The 22,968-nt window shown below is 47.1% G+C and overlaps 1 protein-coding gene across 1 annotated transcript in view; it reads right to left on the reverse strand.

The window, feature by feature from the left end:
- Positions 1-22,968, reverse strand: part of PARVA (parvin alpha) — a 177,145-nt gene that overhangs the window by 153,463 nt on the left and 714 nt on the right. The gene's annotated exons all lie outside the window — the stretch shown is intronic.

Genomic DNA, 22,968 nt, shown 5'->3' on the forward strand with positions numbered 1-22,968 from the left:
TATAAATGGCTACAAGTGTGGAAAATGTTCAACCTCATCAGTAATCAAAGAAACTCAAAATAATTAAGATTGGTCCCTTAATTAAATGATAATATTGAATGCAGAAAAGGATGTAGTAACAGGCACACTTCAGACTACTCTGGAAAGCACATATTGGCACATCCCTTTTAGAAAGTAATTTGGGGGGCCCCTGGGTGGTTCAGTCGGTTGGGCATCTGACTCTTGACTTCACCAAAGGTCATGATCTCACAGTTGTGGGATCAAGCCCTGCATTGGGTTCCTCGCTCAACGTGGAGCCTGCTGGAGATTCTCTTCCTCTTCCCCCTCCCCTGCTCTCTTTCTTTAATAAATAAATAACATCTTTAAAAAAAAAAAAGGTAATTTGGTAATATCTAACAAGAAGTTTAAAAGGCTTGGGGAGCCTGGGTGGCTCAGTTGGTTGAGCGACTGCCTTCAGCTCAGGTCATGATCCTGGAGTCCCGGGATTGAGTCCCGCATCGGGCTCCCTGCTCGGCAGGGAGTCTGCTTCTCCCTCGGACCCTCCCCCCTCCCATGTGCTCTCTCTCTCTCTCTCATTCTCTCTCTGTCAAATAAATAAATAAAATCTTAAAAAAAAAAAAGACATTTAAAAGGCTTTATATTGTTTGACCCAGTCATTCCATACTAGGAAATCTACCCTATGGAAATAATGTTAAATACGGAAAAGTAATTATACTAAAACTATTCACCATCATATTTTTATCATGGCAATTAACTGGAAACATACCAAACCCCATGAAAAAGGGACTAGGTTAGTAATCTATGGTACATCTTCCAGATGGAATATTACTGTTGTCATTAAAGATTATACTTAAACTGGGACGCCTGGGTGGCTCAGTCAGTTAAGCGACTGACTTCGGCTCAGGTCATGATCCCAGAGTCCTGGGATCGAGCCCCACATCGGGTTCCCTGCTCATCGGTGAGCCTGCTTCTCCCTCTCCAGCTCCCCCCTGCTTGTGTTCCCTCTCTCGCTGTCTCTCTCTGTCAAATAAATAAATAAAATCTTTAAAAAACAACAAACAAATTTTTAAAAAGATTATACTCAAGAATAGTTTACAGTAACATTGTAATGAGAAGGGTAGTGAGCAAAAGAAATGTGCATACAGACTAAAAATAAACAAACAAAAAAAAACATAGAAAAATACTGGAAATAAGTATGTTAAAATGTAAACAGTGTTTGTCCAGGTCAGTGCTGCTTAGAGTATGATTCATAGACCAGCATGAGTCTGTGAACCAAGTGTCACTTCACAAAACAAGAAAATAATTGAGAAACTTTTAGCGATTTGCTATTCCTGTGACATCTGAGCACAAGCTCCAAGGAATTGTACAGGCAAGCAGGGTATAGACCAGCTTGACTCTTGTCAAACTTAAACAGAGAGTTACAGGTGACATGAGCTACCCAGTCTTCACACACAGGAGGATACCAGTGTCCATAAAGTACAGAAAACAAAAAAGAACCAGCCTTTATCTAGACCACTGGTCAGGTGGTAGTACTGTAGACAAATACTTTGACCTTCCTCTTCTGTATTTTTCAATTTTTTAAATAATGCTATGTTGCTATTATAAGAAAAACCAACATTTTTTTCAATGCAAGCAAAAAGAAGAAAATAAATGTCACTTAACTGCTGTAACTTCGGAAAACGGTCTTATAGAAACGTACAAACATAAACTGAGAAGCAGGATGATAATAGTGGTTAAGAAAGTAGCTTTTAGAGCTGACGACCTGGGTCTGAATCCTGGCTCCGTTATTTACTAACTAGGGGCCAGCTCTTCAACCTCTCCATGCCTCGGTATATTCACGCAGAAGATGGGGACGATAATAATAGAATCTATTGCATAGCTACTCGTGGGGTCTGGCAGGATTAAATGAGTCAACATACATAAAGCCCTACAACACAGTACGCTCCACATAAAAGTTCACTATTATTATTACAGATCATCGGCAGGGGTGACAGCCACAGCCGGACCATGTTTCCTAATTTTTTATTTGCAAAATTGTCAAGAGGAATGTAGCAGTGGCACTAAATACCAAGTATTAAGTGCTTTAGGTGCGCTGGCTTCCATGCTAAGCACCGGACATGAATTACCTCATTAATTACGAACAACCCTAAAGATCAGTACTAAATTCTTCTTTCCCATTTTGTCGGGGAGAAACTGAGGTTCAGAGAGATGAAGTGACTCGCCCAGGGTCACCACACTATTAGGTCTGTCTCCCTCCAGGGCGGTGGGCTAGGCATAGCACAGGGGTCCCTAGAGGCTAGACCATGAGCCCCTTGAGAGCAGACCTGCCCTGTGCCTTCTTCCCAGGGGGAGCCAGGGTCACCAGCCGGTTCAAAAGATCTGGCGCAGAGAAAAAAAAAAGTCCAGCCAGGGCCCTCACTGCATCCCCCTCACCCAGCCAGCAAACAGCAACTGGCCTTCCTCCGCCGTCTGGTCAGTCTGGTTGGGGTGTTGCTCTTAGGGAGTGATTTAAGCCCTGAGGAAGGCAGCTCTTGGAATGTAGCAGGAGGATGTAGGGACTCATGAGTCATTCCTCCCCCCTCCTCGCCTGTGGCCCTGGACGCAATTTATTATCTTCGTCATCGGGTTTTCTGCTCCTGGTTGGCTGGGGGTTGGTGGAGCAGTCATCCCTAAAAGGAAATCAGTTTGTTGGAGGCAGAAAGAAGGACACTGGCGGCACCCAGCTGTTTCTGGGCCTGGAGGAATTCAAGGAGGAGCCGAAAGGCCTGGGCCAGGCTGGTGGACGCTTAGCAAGACCCTGGCTTCAGATATCCACTTGAAGATGCTCTTGTGGGACTTTCTCCCCCAGGGAGAAATCTGGACCTCTGCAGCAAAGAGAGGCCATTCCAGAAAAGCATGAGGCCGATGTATCCTGAAAGTTAGAGAGAGAACAGAAGTCCTTCCCTCAGAGAATGGGGGGCAGGGGGGCCTGGGAGTGGAGAGATAGTTAAGCACACACAGATTTTGCCTTGAAATCTAGAACATTCTGTCTGTACCAAGCACCGAGGACAGGAGCCTGAGAATTTGATGCCTAAAAATGTGTGGGCAAGGAAAAGCATTCCCAGCAAAAGGAAAGATCAGGCTGACTTTTCATTTCCACCCTCTCTTTCAAAACTGAATTCTTCACAAGAAATATGAGTTTTAAAGCTTGGGTAGCACTTTTCTTCCCTAGCATTTCCTTTTTCGAGAGCAATTTGGTAATATCCAACAAAAGTCAGGCCTAACAAATTTTTGACTCAGCAATTCCATCTGTAAGAATTTATTATGCAGATAAACAGATACAGAATGCCTTTATTTGTTTGCAAGCAGGCTTAATGCAGCACTGTTTGGAGGCGCAAAACACCACAAAAACCTTAAATGCGCATCAATAGAGAAATGGTTAAATTAACTATGGCACACCCAGGCCATGCATAAAGTTGTTTTAAAAATGAGGTAAATCCGGGGCGCCTGGGTGGCTCAGTCATTAAGCATCTGCCTTTGGCTCAGGTCATGATCCCGGGGTCCTGGGATTGAGCCCCGCTCAGCGGGAAGCCTGCTTCTCCCTCTCCCACTCCCCCTGCTTGTGTTCCCTCTCTCCCTGTGTCTCTGTCAAATAAATTTTAAAAATCTTAAATAAATAAATAAATAAATAAATAAAATTTTAAAAATGAGGTAAATCCATATGTGAAAGACACGTGCATACCTTGGAGATATTGCAGGCTTGGTTCCAGACCACTGCAATAAAGCAATTATCACAATAGAGTAAAATGAAATTTTTGTTTTCCCAGTACATATAAAAACTATGTTTACACTATATTATAATCTATGAAGTATGCAATAGCATTATGTCTTTAAAAATGTATACACCTTAATTAAAAATATTTTATTGCCAGGGGCGCCTGGGTGACTCAGTTGGTTAAGCGACTGCCTTCAGCTCAGGTCATGATCCTGGAGTCCCGGGATCGAGTCCCGCATCGGGCTCCCTGCTCCGCGGGGAGTCTGCTTCTCCCTCGGACCCTCCCCCCTCTCATGTGCTCTCTTTCTCATTCTCTCTCTGTCAAATAAATAAATAAAATCTTTAAAAAAAAAAAATCTATTGCCAGAAAATGCTAACCATCACCTGAGCTTTCAGCGAGTCGTAATCACTGATCACAGAGCTCCGGAACAAATAATGACAAAGTTTGAAATATTGCAAGGATTAGCAAAATGTGACACAAAGATATGAAGCGAACAAATGTTGTTGGAAAAATGGCACCAACAGACTTGCCTGATGCAGGGTTGCCACAAACCTTCAATTTGTACAAAAAACATGCAACATTTGCGACACGTGATAAAGCGAAGTGTAATAAAATGAGGTATGCCTGTACGCAAGATGGGTAAATAGGTAAGTGGAAAAGTATAAACTGTCAAACACCCTTTACAGTGGCATTCCAGTTGTATAGAAAGAAGACAAGTGCGTATGCTTGCACAACAGAGCATTCCTGACACACTATTATTACATTACTATATACTATTATTATTATTACTGTTATTACAGGCTACACCAGTCTATCTAAATCCCGACTATAGGAAAGAAGGAGGAGTCCTTCCTTTTCAGTTTATATTTCTGGCCTCTTTGAATTTTTTTACTATAAACATAAATATGTTTAGCTAGTTTAATGAAAATAGGAGCAATAATATTAACTGGCTAAACATAAGAGGCGAGTTCCATGAGAGCAGAGACATAGGTCTTCCTCTAGGGCCTTGACAGTGTCTGCCAGGGACTCAGATTTCTAGAATGCCCACTGAGAGCCAGGCCCTACTTTAAACACTTTGCAAGTCTCTACTCCTTTCATCTCCAGACAACCCCACTTTAAACACTTTGCAAGTCTCTACTCCTTTCATCTCCATGACAACCCCAGGGGGGTGGGAGGAGTACCATCCCATTTTACAGATGAGGAAGCCTGGGCTCAGAGAGGATGATGAACTTGTCCCAGGTCACACAGCCTGTATGCGGTGGGACCAGTCTGGTGCACTCCAGAGCCCAGAAACCTCCCTCCCAGGCTGCCCCTCAATAAACGGTTGAACAAATGGAAAACCAGAAAAACTGCCAGTATCTTTTTTTTTTTTTTTTTTTTTTTAAGATTTTATTTATTTATTTGAGAGAGAGAATGAGAGAGAGAGCAGAAGAGGGAGGAGGGTCAGAGGGAGAAGCAGACTCCCCGCCGAGCAGGGAGCCCGATGCGGGACTCCATCCCGGGACTCCAGGATCATGACCTGAGCCGAAGGCAGTCGCTTAACCGACTGAGCCACCCAGGCGCCCCATAACTGCCAGTATCTTTTAAGACTAGAGAAACTAAATTATTAAACAGTCACTCTTGTTATGGTTCATCCATTGTTATTAATTATCATTATTGATGAATGAAACATAAACACTATGAAGAAAAGCCAGCTGTGTTACAGTGGGCAAAGCACTGGACTTGAGCTTGAAGGAATTAACTCAAATCCTTGCTCTACCACTTAGTAGCTGACACCCTGAGCAAGTCACTTCACCTGAGCCTCTGTTAGCTCATCTGTAAAGTGGGGATGACAGAACCTCCCGGGGTTACTGCAGGGATTAAACGTTTCATCACACACGAATGCCCCTGTGTGCTTGACACATGCTGCATACATGTAAAAATAGGAAAAGATGCTGAGGATGAAATAAACTATGCTCACAGCATCACCAGGCTGACCTCCCTCTTTCTCAGCCTGCTGAGTTTGAAAAGTGAACTGACAATTTATATTCATATATACTCCAATGATCCAAGGAGGAAATCAGGGTTTTTAATTGTTCTGATCCTGCCTCTAGAATATTGATTTAGGACATTTAATACCATCGCCAAATGCCAAGCTTAATTTGCATCAGGTCAGAAGCTGGCTGCGGAGCCCTGGCTGTTGATTTTAGGCAGGGACTTGGGAGGGCCTGCAGCTCACCTTCCTCCTGGCCCGCAGCCAGCCGAGAGCTGGCTTCACCTGGGACTCAGAGAACTGGCTGACTGAGAAGGCCGAGTCTTTGATGGATTTTCACCGTTTAATTAAAGTGCAGCTGGGGCCCGGGGCCGTGCTGTACCTTTCAGCGAGATATTTGTCGCATGCTGCACAGCTAGCCTGTGTGGAGGCCGCTGGGCCAGGGCAAAACCCACCCTCAGCCTGGATCCGCCTCACCCAGGGAGCCTGTGTATCTGCCTTTTGGAGGCCCCAGGTTCGTCTTCAGGAGCTCAGTTCTCTGGGCACTAAACGCTGCCTCTGGGAGAATCTCAGAATTCAAACATGGGCCAATGATGCCCAAACAGAGCCCCTGATGGCCTGCTTTAGAAAATCTTCCAGGCTGCTCAGCTGTTCTTTTTTTTTTAAGATTTTTTTTTTTTAATTTGTTTGTCAGAGAGAGAGAGCATGCAAGCAGGGGGGAGTGACAGGCAGAGGGAGAAGCAGGCTCCCCGCTGAGCAAGGAGTCCGATGCGATGCAGGGCTCGATTCCAGGACCCCGGAATCATGACCTGAGCCGAAGGCAGACGCCGAACCGACTGAGCCACTCAGGAATCCCTGCTCAACTGTTCTTAACGAACATGTTCTGTGCTCTGAGCCCAACCTCATCACTTCATTTACAAACTAGGGGGCTACAGAAAGCCCATTCATTAAAGTTTTCTTTTCTTTTTTTTTATTTTAAAGATTTTTATTTATTTATTTGACAGAGAGAGACACAGCGAGAGAGGGAACACAAGCAGGGGGAGTGGGAGAGGGAGAAGCAGGCTCCCCGCAGAGCAGGGAGCCCGATGCGGGACTCGATCCCAGGACCCTGGGATCATGACCTGAGCTGAAGGCAGTCGCTTAACCAACTGAGCCACCCAGGCGCCCTAAAGTTTTCTTTTTTATTATAATTATTACAGGAAATTTCAAATACACCCCAAAGTGAGAGACTAGTACAACAAACCTCCATGTACCCATCATCGTTCTGCAATAATGAGCAATTCGTGGCCCCTTGTTGCTACACCTCAACCCCTGCACTGCATTATCCAAAGCAACTTCCAGACATCTTATCATGCCGTCCACTACACATTTCAGTATGTACCTGGAAAAGATAAGGACTTCCGTCTTTTTTAACATGACCACGACGCTGTTCTCACACCCTACAAATTAATAATGATTTCTTCATGTCATCCATTGCCAGTGAGTGGTTACTTTTTCCTGATTGTCCCATAAATCACTTGAAGAAGTTGATTTTTCTTTTTTTTTCTTTCTTTTTTTTTTTAAAGATTTTATTTATTTATTTGAGACAGAGAGAATGAGAGACAGAGAGCATGAGAGGGAGGAGGGTCAGAGGGAGAAGCAGACTCCCTGCAGAGCAGGGAGCCCGATGCGGGACTCCATCCTGGGACTCCAGGATCATGACCTGAGCCGAAGGCAGTCGCTTAACCAACTGAGCCACCCAGGTGCCCTGAAGAAGTTGATTTTTCTGAAGCAGGATCCAAATAAGGTTCTAGCTGGGGTTTGGTGGCGTGGACTTTCTCATCTTCTCTCACCTTCCCTTCAAACCCCCCCGTGCTCGGTCGTTTCATATGAAGGTGCTAGAAGCCCAGAGACGCCACTTACTTACACCGGGAGGCACACCCAAGCGTTTGGTTTTAGCCTCCTCACCTGGAAAATGGGAATAATCATAATCCCCTATCTCATGGGGGTAATTATGAGGATTCAATGAAATAGAACATGTAAAAATGTAGAGAACAGAGCCTGGCACTGAAAGACAATGACTTTGATAGAATTTGATAGAATTCCCAAGCCCAGCATCTGGGTGGGAATAACACGGAGTAAAAAGTGGTGTAACTCTCCACACTTTTCTCTGACTTTGAGCTGTTGTTCACAGTGAGATGGTAGAATGTTCTAGTTAAGAGCAAGGCTCTGGAGCCAGACTGCCCCGGTTCAAATCCTAGGTCTTCCACTTGCTAGTGATGGCAAAACAATGCGTGTATTTGCCAGAATTCATTTCCTTTCCCTCTGGGCCAACAACTATGTCTCTTTGCCTCTTTTGCACTGAAGTGCGGCCACAAAACTGAGCTCTGGCCAGTGGTAAGTGGGCAGAAGTGATATGCATCAAGTCAGTGCCTGCCAGGTAAGAACCTCCCACTGAAGTCTTGCTGTCTTTCTCACCAGGCCCCCTTGATAGATTGGTGAGGACCCAAAGAACATGGAAGAAGGAAGATGAAAGGTACCTGGATCCCTGAATGACCATGTGGAAGGCAATCCAATCAAGGGGGCTGGAGTTGGGGGGCTGGCTGGCTCAGTTAGTAGAGCATACGACTCCTGATCTCAGGCTCATGAGTTCAAGCCCCGCACTGAGTGTAGAGATCACTTAAAAAAAAAAAAAAAAAATGATGCCATGGGGTTCTGCTATAAGCAGGAAATAAATTTTTATTATGATAAGCTTCTGAGAATCTGGGGCTTATCTGTTATAGCAGCTAGTGTTACCTTAACTAGTACATGAGCTTTGACCTCGGGCAAGTTACCTGGCCTCCCTGTTCTTCACTTTCCCCATTTGTAAAGGGGCAAAGCTGCTAATACCTATTTCATGGGGTTGTTAGGAAGATCAAACATTAATATATCTGAAGCATCTACTACATTGCCTGGCCCATAGAGCATCATAAGCGCTTGCCCCTGATGCCCTAATGGTATTATCATTGTTTTTAGTATTATTATGTGAAATATAATAGTATACCAACAGGAATTTCCCACATTTACAATTTGGGCCTAAAGTTTTATTCCAATCAATTTCCAATTTAATAATGACAGCCAGTGGTAAAACAGGATTATGACCATTTGCTTAACAGGAAATATTCCAGGAATACAGTCATTCTGCAAGATGAACAGCACCTCATACAGGATGCAACAAGTCTCTGGCACTCCCCACCAACATTTAAAAAAATGGGAGGATGAGACTTTCTTGCCATGTACCTTTCTGGGTGAGCAGCCAGAGTCCTCTTCATGCTTAGGACTGGGGAGATGTGCAATGAACTCTATGGGGGCATGGTTACCCAAGAAGATCTACAAATGTCCAAAAAGCACATGAAAAGATGATCAACATCATGACCTTTCAGGGACATGCAAATGAGAACCACAGTGAGCTACACTTCACACCACCGCGATGGCTACCATCAAAAAAGAAAGACGGTAACAAGTGTTGGCGGGGATGTGGAGACACGCCCTGATGGTGGGAGTATTAAATGGTGCAGCCCCTTTGGAAAACAGCCTGGCAGTTCTTTAAAATGCGAAACATATTCTCTTGTACTCGAGAGAAATGAAAACATATGTCCACACAAAAACTTGTACATGAAAATTGATAGCTACATTATTTATTACAGCAAAAAGTGCAAACAATCAAAATGTCCATCAACTGATGCATGGATAAACAAAATGTGGTATTATCCATCGAACAGGCTATTTTTCGGCCGTGAAAAGGAGCAAAGTACTGATAGATGCTACGACATGGATGAACCTTGAAAATACTACCCTAAGGGGACGCCTGGGTGGCGCAGTCAGTTAAACGTCTGCCTTCAGCTCAGGTCATGACCCCAGAGTCCTGGGATCAAGTCCCTCATCAGGCACCCTATTCAGCAGGCAGTCTGCTTCTCCCTCTCCCTCTGCCCCTCCCCCTGCTTGTGCACTCACTCTCTCTCTCTCTCCGACAAATAAAATCCTTAAAAAAAAAAAAAAAAAGAAAGAAAGAAAATACTACCCTAAGTGAAAAAAGCCAATGGAAAAAAACCATAGAATGATTGTTTGACTCCATTTATACGGAATGTCCAGAATAGGCAAATCTGGAGAGAGAATATAGATTAGCGGCTCCTGGGGGGGGTAGGAGAATAGGGAGGGAAGGTAGGGTGACTGCTAATGGGCACAAGGTCTCTTTTTGGGGTGATGAAAATGTTCTAGAATTGTGTCAATGGTTGCACAACTGTGAATATACTAAAAACCAGAGAATTACACTGTTTAAATGGGGAACTGTACCTCAATAAAACTGCAATCCTAAGAAAGAATAAATATAAAAAAGGTACCCATTCATTCACAGAGATCAAACTACCTCTCCTCTGGACTTGAGCTGCCATCAGAACACAGAGCACAACCCCACCTCATCTGGAGCCTTTGAGAACGATATGGCCTGTTAAAATCCAGCTTCACCTCTGTGTACAAGGACTGATGCTGTGACATAAACATGTAATGAGTCTAAAGCTCAGGAGAGAGGTCACGGCGGGAAATGGAGCTTGGGGGCTTACCAACACATCCAGGTAGGAGGTGAAACTGTCATCCACACGCCCACGAACACAGATAACCCAGTGATACCACCCCCCTCCCCGAACACAACTGCCTGACCCCAGAGATACAAGCAGGGTTGGTTCTCCAAGCCCTTCCCCTTTAAGGACATAAGCTAGACCATGAATCACACTTTCCCAAACCAGTCCTACTAAATAGGCTAGGTAGCTGGGAGCCCAACTCACTTAAATTGGTGTCATATCATTCGAAAAGCTGACATTCAGGTCTTACAAACTGAACGACAATTGTTTTCTATCCAATTCATGGCTCTGGACTCCTGTTTCCCACCTGCTCCAACACCAATTTAAGCAATTCTGAACTTTGATCTCCACAGCAGAATGTCTCCGATTTATTGAAGTGTCAGGTCCCAATTGTGCTCACATCCACCCCTGGCAGGGCCATTACCAGGTGTGAAATCTGGGTGCCCATCACCCCGGCCACGTTGAGCACAGCGACAACCACAAGGAACAAAATCAATCTGCCTCTCCATAGTCATCATGGGAGCCTTGTAATTTACCATAATGACAGGCGGGGAGGAAAAGCAGGCGAAGAGATCGTTCTGTTCTCCAGGCCCTTGGACATGTGCTGGAGGGGCTACGGAGTCCACCAGGACAGGCCTTGCAACTGTCAGCTAAGAGGCAGCTACTACTCCTTGCAAAGGGCTATTTCGGCACTTGCCCGTGTCCTGGGTTGCTTTAAAATGCAACTTGTGTTTTGCAAACAGCATCAAAAAACGTTGGTTCCTGCTGCCCCTGCTTCTCCCAGCTGTCACTAGTCACTACCTGTCATCTATAGGTCGGCCCCACCAGGGCTGGGAGTCAGGGACAGCTCAGGCTTACCGTAAATAGGAAACCCCTCTCCACTAAGAGGAAAGTTGATTTCCCAGCCAGGAGTGTAGGGGGGTGGGGGCAATGAGTGAGGCGAGACCCAGGGTTCCTGTGTGAGCACTGGCAGACTCATCAACGACCTCCAGTTGTGGGGTCAGGATGAGTCCACATTGGGGCCGTAGCCTGCCCCTGCCCCTCACCTGCTCAGCTAGGGTCCTGACTTGCCTGCTAACTTCTGCCGGTGTCTGCCCCCAGGCCCCTGAAGCTGAGACCCCAGCCTGGACTTGGATAAGCCCTTCAGATTCAGAACTCAGGCACTCAACAGATGCCAAGAACCTTGGGACCCTGTCACCTCAACGCCTGCCCTAATAAACCTGGATTGCCCCATCCCCTCAACTTGGAGATTGGGGCCGCAGACCCTCTTCCTGAACCCCTCTCTCATTTTGTCTCTCCACAGGGGCTCCCACACACCCTACGGCCAAAGCCATGTTGTCTAAGACAAAATCTGTTTTAGAAAGAATTGTTTTGGGTTGGAAAAGTCAATGTCATACTGCAATTGGCAGATTAATGGTTCTACTGATGAATATATCCTGGGAAGAAGTAAGTGCAGAGCCTGCTCCGTGGAGCACCCTGGTGTTTTGGGGAGCCCTGCGGCCTGGGTTTGGGTCTCCGAGGGAGCAGAAACAGGCCAGCAACCTCACTTTTTTGTAGTCCCACATCATCATCATCCCCAGGAGACCCACCGCGTTCACAATCCTGTGTCAGACTGGGTTTTTCACAGAATAGAAGAGGGGAGGGGCCTCTGGATTTTCAAAGAGATAGGGAATGAGTGAAGGGAGTGGAGTATGATTCAAGGATGAATAAATGCCCTGACACACCACTCCCGGGGAGGGGGCGGGGGGGGGGGGGGAGTCTGCCTCCACAACTGACGCCCGAGAAACGCTCCCTGGGGTGCTGGGTGTGATAATTACGTGCTCCAACTGGCTCAGATCCACTCTTAGCAGATGAAATGAGACACCTGACTGCTGACTCCTAATGCAGGTTGAGGAAACTGAGCCCTGGAGGCATCGGCCCAGCCCACTCTTGTCAAAATCCATCAGAAACTCAGAAAGCTCCCGAATCCTATCCCTCCTCTTGTCAGCCTGGGGCGGGGAGGGGTTTCTTCCTCTGGCTTCGAGACCCAGCTTGCAAGCACCATGTGTCCTAAGGAGCCCTAAACCCTGGCAACCTTAATTTGTCCATCGTCGCCCTCAGTTTACTGTCTTGTCATGACCTCCCAGTTGTGGTTACCAAGTGTGGGGCAAGTCCGAGAATTCAGCAGTTGGGAGGTAGGGAGGGAGAGGTCAAGACAAGGAGGGACTCCTTGACCAAACCTTCACTGGGTCTCACATGAAGTGGTGCGAACTCAGTGGGGCAGGGGGAGGCTGTGACTTCAAGGATGACCATTCCCAAGGGGACTTCAAGGATGACCATTCCCAAGGCACCTCGGGCCTTGTTAGAAGAGCAGGCACTTGGGATGATAAACCAGGCCACATATGGATGGAAGGATGGCCCCAAGAGAAAGTTCTGAAATAAAGATCTGCCTGTTCTAGAGCTCACTATGAACATGTTACTGACCAGGAGGGAAGTGTGCACTTGCCTGACCCATCACCGTCCCACCCCACCCCATCCCACAACTCAGTCACCTGGGCCCATTAGCCAGGAGCAGACAGAAACTTCCAGCCTAACGATGCTGGTTTTACTTTCAAACAGCCTACTGGGAAGACCACCCAGACCCAAAAGTAGGAATCTCTGTTTATCAGTGATAAACAATCAGTGTTAAGCAAGCCAAAAGTCACCCTTTGACCCTATAATTGTACTTCTAGGGCTCCATTCAAAGAAAATTATTCTTCCTTTTTAAAAAAGTTTTGGACAGCATCATTTCTAGAAAAAAAAAAAAGAGGATCAAAAGAAATGGGTAAGTGAGCAAGAGGACATTCACTCAATGAATATTATGCACCTATAAAAAGTATGTTTGGTAAGATTTACAACACAAAATCTATTGATATAATAAATGAAAAATAGAGATACAGAATTTTTATCTATGTAATATACATGGTATACTTACAATTATAAAAAGGAAAAAAGTTATAAGGAAGAAAAAGAATAGACCGAAGTAAATCAAAATTCTAACAGTGATTGCTTCTGGGAGGTGCAATTCGCATGGCTGTTTTCTATTTTCCCGTAAATCCCTAAAGCATGGGTTAATTTTATAATGGGGAAAAAACCCCACTTTTATTAAAAAATTAGATGCTAAGCAATTTGGTTCATTCTTCCTTCCCCCAAGAGTGTGCAGTAGTAGAGAATATTTCTGTTTCTTTCTTTTTTTTTTTTTTTTAAAGATTTTTATTTATTTATTTGAGACAGACAGAATGAGAGACAGAGAGCATGAGAGGGGAGTGGGTCAGAGGGAGAAGCAGACCCCCTGCTCAGCAGGGAGCCCGATGCGGGACTCGATCCAGGGACTCCAGGATCACGACCTGAGCCGAAGGCAGTCGCTTAACCAACTGAGCCATCCAGGCGCCCCTAGAATATTTCTGTTTCAACCGATGAAGTTCACCGCCTCTTCTGCCCACGGCCTAACTTCTCCCTGAGGCTGGTTTGCAGGGAACACAGGGTCTCTAGCCACAAAGACGGGTTTTCTAAGGCGTTGGCAGGCTGGTGTGTTCACAGCAAACAGAATTATCACTTAGTAAATGCTAGTGGAACCAGATTTTCGGCAAGGCCTATAGCGATCCATCCGCACTCCGTGCAAACGCGTGTCTCCGGGCCAGAACACAGATGAAGCAGCTACGATCCACAGCTTGTGCTCCGAGCCAGGCTCTCCTTTTAGTAGGTCCTTCCGGGTGGGCCGGAGTGGGGAGTGTGGTGGTGATGGATTCCCCTGGTTTGGCACCTAGTGAGTAATGGAGCGGAGAAGCGCAGGAAGGGCTAGGCAGGCGGGGGAGGGCAACCAGCAGGCTCTGGGGGAATTACAGGAATTCTGAATTTCTTGCACAGTTTTGGTCTGCACCTTTCTTTTGTCTCCCCCAAACCTTGCCCAGAGGCTGTTTCACCTCAGCCCGTCATCATTTTAGCTCCATCAGGAAAACATGCAACGCCATTTTCACAGAGCAAGCTTTTCTGGATGAAAACAAAAACGCAGGCCTCTACACTCAGAGGGATCTCCACCCTGGACCTGCCTGCACTGTATCATCACTGCCTATAGATTCTAGGACCCAGGGCCTTAGCATGCTTGTCAAGAGTGGGGCTAAGTGATAATGTCCCTCCACAAAGGGTAAAGAGATTCCTGGTGGGAGAAGGCAGTTTCATCTCTCACACACATACACACGCGCCCGTGCGCATGCAGCCAGAAGTTGAGGCCTGGATGAAAGCAGGGGACCAGGATTGTCATTCAAGGTTAGGCAGAGTTTGAAGTAAGCTGGGGACACCCTCAGGAGGAGTCAGATGCCCACTGATGATTCAGGCAGTTGGTTCGCCATTTTGTAGGGCACTTGTTGAGTACCTGGAACCACGCAAGGCACGTACGGTGCAAACAGGAGCAGGACGGACAGAACCCCTGCCCTCCCAGGCACCACAGGGAAAAGGAGGGAAGGGACGAGGTCCAGGGCCTAAGCTAGAGGAGGCCTCCTTGTCCTGGGGGCTCTAGGCCTCAGACAAAACCTTCATAGGGATTTCTTCCTGATTTCGGCTGCAGAACACACTGAACACTTAACAGAACGTTTGTGCCTCCCTTAAAGTATTTTATTTTGGGGGCACCTGGGTAGCTCAGTCGTTAAGCGTCTGCCTTCGGCTCAGGTCATGATCCCAGGGTCCTGGGATCGAGCCCCGCATCGGGCTCCCTGCTCTGCGGGGAGCCTGCTTCTCCCTCTCCCACTCCCCCTGCTTGTGTTCCCTCTCTCGCTGTGTCTCTCTCTGTCAAATAAATAAATAAAATCTTAAAAAAAAAAAAGGAATAATTTAAAAATGTATATTTTATTTTTAAGTGTTTTTTTTAATTACTGAAATTGTTGTAGAGCTTTTCCCAAATGTGTTCTTTTTTCCATGACAGTGAATAGTGATTTTAGATGCTTACATATGTTTACATGAGGATTTCATCTCTTCTGTACTAATGGCTAAAACATAATTACGAACTGCGCTTGTTAACCAAAGAGAGATATTCCATGAGACAAGGACTCCTAATATGGAGGTGTCCTTGGGCCGGGGCCCGCTTATCCTGGTGCCCATCTCCTCCTCCCGACACTGAGGTGCCTTCATTAGTGGAGGAAAGAAAGAGGTCTTTGTGATGATGTCATTCCCAGACCACCCTACACAGACAATAAAACTGAATTTGAGAGAAGCCTGGTGAAATGAGAGCTCAGAAATCACAGAACACCAGAGCTGCAAGGGCCCTCAGAGGTTCTGTAGCTTAATCCACTGACATGAGAAATGGACAAAGAGGAAGAGGCCTAAGATTACACAACCAGTTAGCAGGGGGCTATTTTCACCAAGGTAAATATGGGGAAATTCCTCGCATGGAAACTCCAGTATCACCATGTGTTAAACACTACGCCGGGCAGGGGGGCTACGGGAAGGGGGCCCTCAGCGTGGCGTGTGACATGCACTCCCACAGACGGCCACAGGGCAACGTGGCCAGTGCCACGGCAGAGCCACGGATAAGGGGGCATGAGAGAAGGAAGCAGCTCACTTCCTGCGGGAGCGAGGAAGGCAACCAGCAGAAGGGGATATCTGAACTGGGTTTTAATGATTGAATAGGAGTTTGGTGTATAGGGAAAGGAAGAAGGTCATTTCAGAAATATGGAACAGCACGTACAGAGGTTAACACGTGTGAAAGAACGTGATGTGTTGGGGAATAAAGAGCGGTTGGGTGCAGCTAAAATGGAGGCTTCCTGAAAGGGAAACAGAGGCAAGACCAGAAGGGGAGACTAAGGAGCAGCTGAGGAGGTCTTGAACGCCCTGAGGGGGCATTACCTTGGTGTTAAAAAAACAACAACAAGCGCTGTGAATTGTGCAAGACTGTTGAATCTCAGATCTGTACCTCTGAAACAAATAATGCAGTATGTGTTAAGAAAAAAAAGAAGAAGAAGAAGAAGAAGAAGAAGGTAGCGGGAGGGGAAGAATGAAGCGGGGGAAATCGGAGGGGTAGACGAACCATGAGAGACGATGGACTCTGAAAAACAAACTGAGGGTTGTAGAGGGGAGGGGGGTGGGAGGATGGGTTAGCCTGGTGGTGGGTATTGAGGAGGGCACATTCTGCATGGAGCACTGGGTGTTGTGCACAAACAATGAATCATGGAACACTTCATCTAAAATTAATGATGTAATGTATGGGGATTAACATAAGAATAAAAAAAAATAAAAAACAACAACAACAACGGTATACTGGCAAAATAATGAAGGGTGGATTGAACAGAAAAGGCCCAGAGACAGGGAGACCAGTGGGGTGGATATTTGCAACATTTCAGGTAGAAAATAAAAATGGAAAAATTAAAAAAAAAAGGAAAAAAAAAAGAAAGAAACAATGTTGAAAAAGACAAAGAGCACTTCCGGGGCCTGACCCGAGGTGGGGATGCAAGGCGGAATCCACAGGCCTCCTGGACAGACGGCTGTGTGCAGGGACAGGAGAGAGCAGAGGTGGGCAAGCCACTGCCCCGGGGCTGCCACGAGCCCGCCATCTGTTTTCTTGCAGCCCCACTGCTAAGGATGGGTTTCACATTTTTAAAGGACTGAAAAAGAATGAGAATATTTTGTGACACATGAAAGTTACATGAAATTCAAATGTCAGGGTCCAGCTGGAGCAGAGCCATGCGTGTTCCTTCACCTCCCGTCTACGGTAACAAGGGCAGAACCGAGCACAGGCTGGGGCCAGCAAAGTCTGCGATATTTGCTATTTGCCCTTTCAGAAGAGGTTGCCAAGACAGAGGAAGACCGCGGCCTCAGGCAACTGGCGGGATGGTGGAAGGAGAGAAGCTGATTGGGGCAAGTGGCACGGATAGTAATGCCCTCGAGGGCATGTGGACTTGGAGGGTGACACACCCAGGAGATGGGTGCCCTACAGGTGAGAGATCCGGACTTAAGACTTGGATTTGAGAAGCATCAATGGGCAGATGGTCATTGAAGCCATGGGAGTGGGTGAGATAATCCACGGGAGAGGAAAAAAAAAAAAAAACCACCCCAAAACAGAGAGCAAAGCCGGGAAGTCAGAACCCCAGGAAATGCTGCTGAGGGGGCAAATAGGCAAGAACAACCCAAGAAGGAGTCTGAGAAAGACTAGTCAGAGACATAGGCAACAATTTCAGTGTGAATAAGGTCAAGGGAGAAGATGTCTTGAGGAACAGAGAGAGCTGAAGAAATGTCAAATGCCACCAACAGCCCAAGTGGAATGAGGACGGAAAAGGAGACCGTGGGTCCTGGGAGCCCTCAACCAGCAAAGCCTGCACTGTGGGAACAGGCGGATGCGCTCCTGCTTTCCTCCTTCCATGGCCCCTCCTGCTGATCCTCTCTCCACGGTCCGCTATGTTTGAAAGCCTCAGGGCGCAGGCCCTGGACCTCTTCTACTTTCTAGCCCAGACACCCCCCGCCCCCGAACTGGGCTCTTGGAACCAACTGTGAATTCAGCATGGCCGCTGCAAAGTGAAGCAGGCCCCTCTATTCAACAGGCCCCACCCTCTTTCTCCCCAAACCAGCTCACCCAGAGACTTCTCCAGCTCAGTGAAAGCACTCTCTCTTCAGCTGTTCAAACCCAAATCCCTGGAGTCATCTCGATTCTCCTCTCATCTTCCATCCAACCATTCAGTAAATCCTACCCACCACATCTTCAAACTACACCCAGGCTTCAGCGCCCGCCCCTCTACTCCAGGCCACCGCCGCTCTCCCCTGCCTCCTAGCTCATGTCCCTGCTTCTACCTCTGCCCCCCCACAGTCATGCAGCACCTCACCAGAGCCATCCTGCTGAAACACAAGTGCAGTCATGTTATTCCTCTACTCAAAGCCCCTGAAACCTTCCCATCTCACTCTGAGTAAAGGCTCCAGGCATACGATGGCCTCCAGCACCCTACACAACCCGCACCTACCCTCCGTCTAATCCCTGAGACCTCACCACCTTCCACAACCATGCTCACCCTCTCCAGTCACAGCGACCTCCTTGCTGGCCCTCCACATATCAGGTCCACTCCTGCCTCAGGGCCTTTGCATTTGCCATTCCCTCTGCCTGTGATGCTCTTCTTCAAGATACACATATGGCTCCCTCACCTCCCTCAGATCTTTCAGAAATACCCTTCCCAGGGAAGTCTTTTCTAGCCATCCCATTTTACAGTGCCAACCATCTCTCAACCCTCAACACTCCGTGTTCCCTTGCCATGCTTTATTTTGCTCTAAAGCACCTGTCACTACTCTAATACAACACACATGATCTACCAACTGATCTTGTTTATTATCTGTCTCCACTGCTAGAATGTAAGCTCCATGCAGGCAGAGATTTTTGTCTGGATTTTCCCTGCCATATCCCAGCACAGCGCCTGGTACATGGTAGGCGCTCAGTAGAGGATTCCTGAAAGAACGAGGCTAATGGGTCAAGAAATGATGAGGAGATAAGCAAGGGAAAGCCATTAAGGCAACTCTTTCAAGATCTGCAGTTGAGTATTAAGAAGAAACCAGTATCAGGAGATCTTCTCCAAATGGGAAAGACTCAAGCATATTTACAGAATGTTGGGGGGTAGAGCAGCATGAAAGAGACTGAGGACATGAGAGCAAGGCTATTTGGCTATGCCGAGTCTGGGAAGGAGCAAAATGAATGGCCTCACAAACAAGGGTACAAGGGACCTCTTTGGAAGAGACTAGGGTAGGCAAGGAGCATGAAAGGAGGTGTAGATCTCAGGGAGCAAGGGGAAATTGAACAAGTTCACACCTAGTACTCAGTTTTCTATCTCAAGGTGTGGGGAAGAGTTTGAGTGGTGAGGGTTTGAGGTGGCACTTTGGAAAATGAGAATGCATGCTGATTCGGGGAGAAGAGAGTTGCTCAGCAGGGCTGGGGGATCCCCCCACTCCCGAAACCATAAATATGTTACAGTTTGGGGATCTTCCCCAGTTACACTGGGAGGCCAATGAGAACCAAAGGGGTAAGTCCTAGTATTATTTTAAAATTATTAAGTTAAAGCCCTTATTGGACACATTGGACATCGAACAAAATGTAAAACTCTAAGGGATAATAAATACAAGGGTAAGTGATAGGAATAATCATTGCTGCTGACCCAACTTAGGGCACCTCCAGTTGGCAAATACAATGCAAGATGGTGTCCCTGGAAAGAGCAAGTCTTGAGGACAGATCTAGAGAAAGAAAGATGAAAGGTGACCCTTTGGCCAAGGACTCTGAAAGGCTACTCTAAGGAGCCACAGAAGAGGGCTGTGTATAGCGTAAAGGAAGGCTGGAACCACAAAAGAGAAGATCCACAGAGGAAAACAAAAGCCACTTAACGACAACTCCTGAAAATGGGCCCAGATATTCTAAAATACTGAAATATGGGGCACCTGGGTGGCTCAGTTGGTTAAGCGTCTGACTCCAGATTTCGGCTCTGGTCGCGATCTCTGCGTCGTGGAATTGAGCTCCACGTGGGGCTCCGCAGTCAGCACAAGTCTGCTGGAGAGTCTCTCCCTCTGCCTCTCTCCCCACTCCTGCACACATGCTCATGCTTGCACTCTCTCTCTCAAAAAATAAATAAAATCTTCTAAAAAATGCTGAAATATGACATTATGGAAATAGGAGTATCTGATGTGCAAGGAAAGATCCCTAATTTCCAAAGGGACCAACGCAGGGTCATAAGAGCTTCAGAGTCATGAGCTACTAGGCTATTTGCAGAACCTGTAGAATCTTCTATAGTCCATAATGAAAAGACTATTTCAAATTTTAAGGACTATGTCACATTGAGCTATCAATTTTAATAGCTACTATTCATTATTCATACCATGCTATGCATATTACATGCTTTATTCCCATTTTATAGATGAAGAAACAGAAGCTTAGATAAGAAAGTTGTCCTAAGTCATAGCAATAGATAAGGGGCTGGACCAGAAATCAAAGCCAAAGGTGTCTGGTCCCAAAGACCATGCTTTTAACCTCTCTTTTCCTAAGGTTATTTTTCCTTATTGAAAACACAGGAGTGATGACTACTTTTAATGTATTCTTATGAGACTTATAAGTCATTCTATGATGTATGTAGTAGGTATTTGTACGAAGACATATTGTTATATGAAATTATTGACTAAATATTCTAACACGTATTATGTCTTTCCAATGTTTGTGTTCTACAGTGGGACACAACAGGTGTCAAGTGAATGAATGGCAGTCCCTGAGCCCAGGAGAATTCAATGCTCAAGGTCACATCAGTGACCTTGAGGAATCATGTTCTAGAATATTATGGGGGGGGGGGAAGTAGGAGAAAGCAGTTTCTGCAAAGCACACAGCTGTGAGTTTTTGCAAGATCCAGAGCAAGATCTAGCCTTACTGTTACTGAAGTGATGATTAGTGGGCCCTTGACAGGCAAAGCATTGATCACTGAGACCCAGCACACACTCACCAAGAGCAGGTGATTTCAGACCAACCCAGCTGCCTTCTTTGGGCTCGCAGAACTACCACCTACAGCGGCAAGCAGGTGGGGCTGGGTGGTGGTGGGCCCCTTTAGAAGAAGCAAACTCACCATTTACATCCCCTGGATTAGTTAAGCGTCTGAATGACAGAATCAGGACTTAACAGTTAAGTAGAGCAAGGATAAAAACAAGATCTTGCACCTGGTTTCAAAAACCCAATTGAGTAAATCTGAGACAGGTAAGGGAATGGTTCAGGAGCCACAGACATGAAAATGTTTTTGAATAAGTCGGTAGCCAACTCAATGAGAGCTAACAGTGTGATGTAACGGACAGAATAAGGAAAAGCGGCCCTGGCTGCATTACTAGAACCTGGTGTCTGGGCTAGAACCGAGAAGGGTTCTAACCTGGGTGGGCTGGGCTAGACTTCCACACTACTATGGGGGCTTCCGGGCAGCTCACTTTGAAAGGGTCTGCTGGTTATTTTCATTTCCCCCAATCCCCACTATGATCGCTGCACGGCTCTGTGTCCTGAGGGAGCTGACCCCTACATATGGCATTGTCCATACACCCTTGCCCGGGTGACTTCCCCCTGGGTCCAGCCAACTAGAAGCACCCACAAGAGACTCAAGGGCAAGGAAAGAGAAGACACAGAATATCTCTTGTGCCAATGTCTCCCTGCTCCATCTCCATGTTACTGACAGTCGCTGTGTCTCTGTAGCTACAGTTCCTATCAGGCAGCCCCCCTTCCATAGTTCCAGCTCTCTGTGGGCTCCCCGGGCCCCGTCAGGTCTAGAGGTAGTAACAGCTTCCACCTGTCTGTCGCTAGCCCCTAGCTTTCTCACCATCCTTCCTGGCTCCGCTTACCCCTGCCCTCACCTCTGAAACTAGTCCCTTCACGACAGTATTTTCAAAATAAGGGACGACTCCAGGAAACAGGCTAACCCACTTGAAAAAAGTGAGGGGCTACCATCAGACTCATTCTTCTGGCTCCAGAGATTCCGGCTTCTGGCTCTAGAGAGTCTCTCTCTCTAGACAGAAGCCAATTCTGTATTTTTACAACAAACTTTTCTGAAGAGTTGGCAAAGGTGGGTTGGGCGCACCGGGAAGGTCATGAGCTTCAGAAACTCAGAGTTGTTTAGTCTTAGCTGGAGAGCCCACACCAGGAATACAGTAGGAAAAAGTCAGAAGGGTAACGAAGGGCTTTCCAAGCCTGGATTTCATGATTTGCTACCAGCTATCATGATCAAAACAACCAAACCGGGAAAAAACCTTTTTGGAGCTGTGTTTCGCTGCGTCTCACTCCAACACAGAAAGTAGAGGTTTAGTCCTTTGTGTTAAGTTTGAGAACTCTCAGCACGGAAGTTCTTCTTTACGCTTTAAGGTAACTCAGAAACACGGAATTACGTGACACCACGGTATCACGGCCTTCGAGAGCGCTATTCCCAAACCACGCAGCATTAACCAAGCAACTTCTATCTGCACATCACTAGAGCTTCTTCTGAACTGTCACTTCATTTTTCAAACCAAAAGCCAAGATGTGAAATCTGCCAGTGAGACGAAGTGTTTTACATGCAAATTGTCCTGGAAAAAAAATAAGATCACTTCCATTCACCCTGGCGGGGAACAAAGTGTTTCTTACAAAGAGCCCTCCACTCCGGAGTTCACAGAAAGGTCACAGCGCGATGCCAAGTGTGTCTGATCCAGGTTTTCCCCTTGAGTGCGAGTGTGTCATTTATCACAGGGCCCGACCGCTAGGACAGCCACTCATTCATTCAACAAACATTAATAGCGCCCTACTGGGCCCTGGGGGCGGATGCGAGAGCCGGAGGCCGACGCTGCTTCTGGGGTTGCGTGCGTCCAGGAAACGAGCGGGTCTCAAAGGCCAACGAAGGCAGCGAGCGAGAGCGCGGCGCCCAGGAAAGTTTCCGCAGGAACTTGGGGAACGCCAGCCGTCGGGCGCCGAGAGGGCGGGGCGCGGGCCTCCGGGAGGACGCCGCCTCCGCTTGGGGGCCCGGCCGCCTCCCCGGGCCCCGCGGCGCTCGCCCCCAGCCCAGCGCGGCCGGCGCCGGGGCCCGGGCCGCTGCAGCCGCGCGCCGCCAGGCCCTGGCGAGCAGCACCCACCCCGGCCGCCGAGCTGGGCGGCGGCGACGACCCGCGGGCCCGGGGAGGCGGCCGGGCC

Source organism: Mirounga leonina, unplaced genomic scaffold (assembly GCF_011800145.1).
Source record: "Mirounga leonina isolate KUSES-001 unplaced genomic scaffold, KU_Mleo_1.0 Mir_92, whole genome shotgun sequence".
Lineage (NCBI taxonomy): Eukaryota > Metazoa > Chordata > Mammalia > Carnivora > Phocidae > Mirounga > Mirounga leonina.